The following is a 263-nucleotide window of genomic DNA, read 5'->3' on the forward strand; positions in this document are numbered from 1 at the left end:
TCGGATTTAATCGACCAATGGAAGCATTCAGCGGCCGTTGAATACCCTCCACGCGGCAATCCCCGCCCTCCATCCGTTGACACTGTGTGCAGAGGGGTACGTACGGCGTGGCAAGAAACACCCACATCAGTGGTCTTGAACTCCATTAAAGCTGCAGGATTTCACAAAAGCCCGTCACAGTGGTTCATTTGGAACCATGATGTACACGGGTGAAAATTTCAGCAAAGGTGGAGCAATGCCGACAGTGAAAGAGAGGATGATCC

Source organism: Plasmopara halstedii (assembly GCF_900000015.1).
Source record: "Plasmopara halstedii genome assembly, contig: Scaffold_322, whole genome shotgun sequence".
NCBI lineage: Eukaryota > Oomycota > Peronosporomycetes > Peronosporales > Peronosporaceae > Plasmopara > Plasmopara halstedii.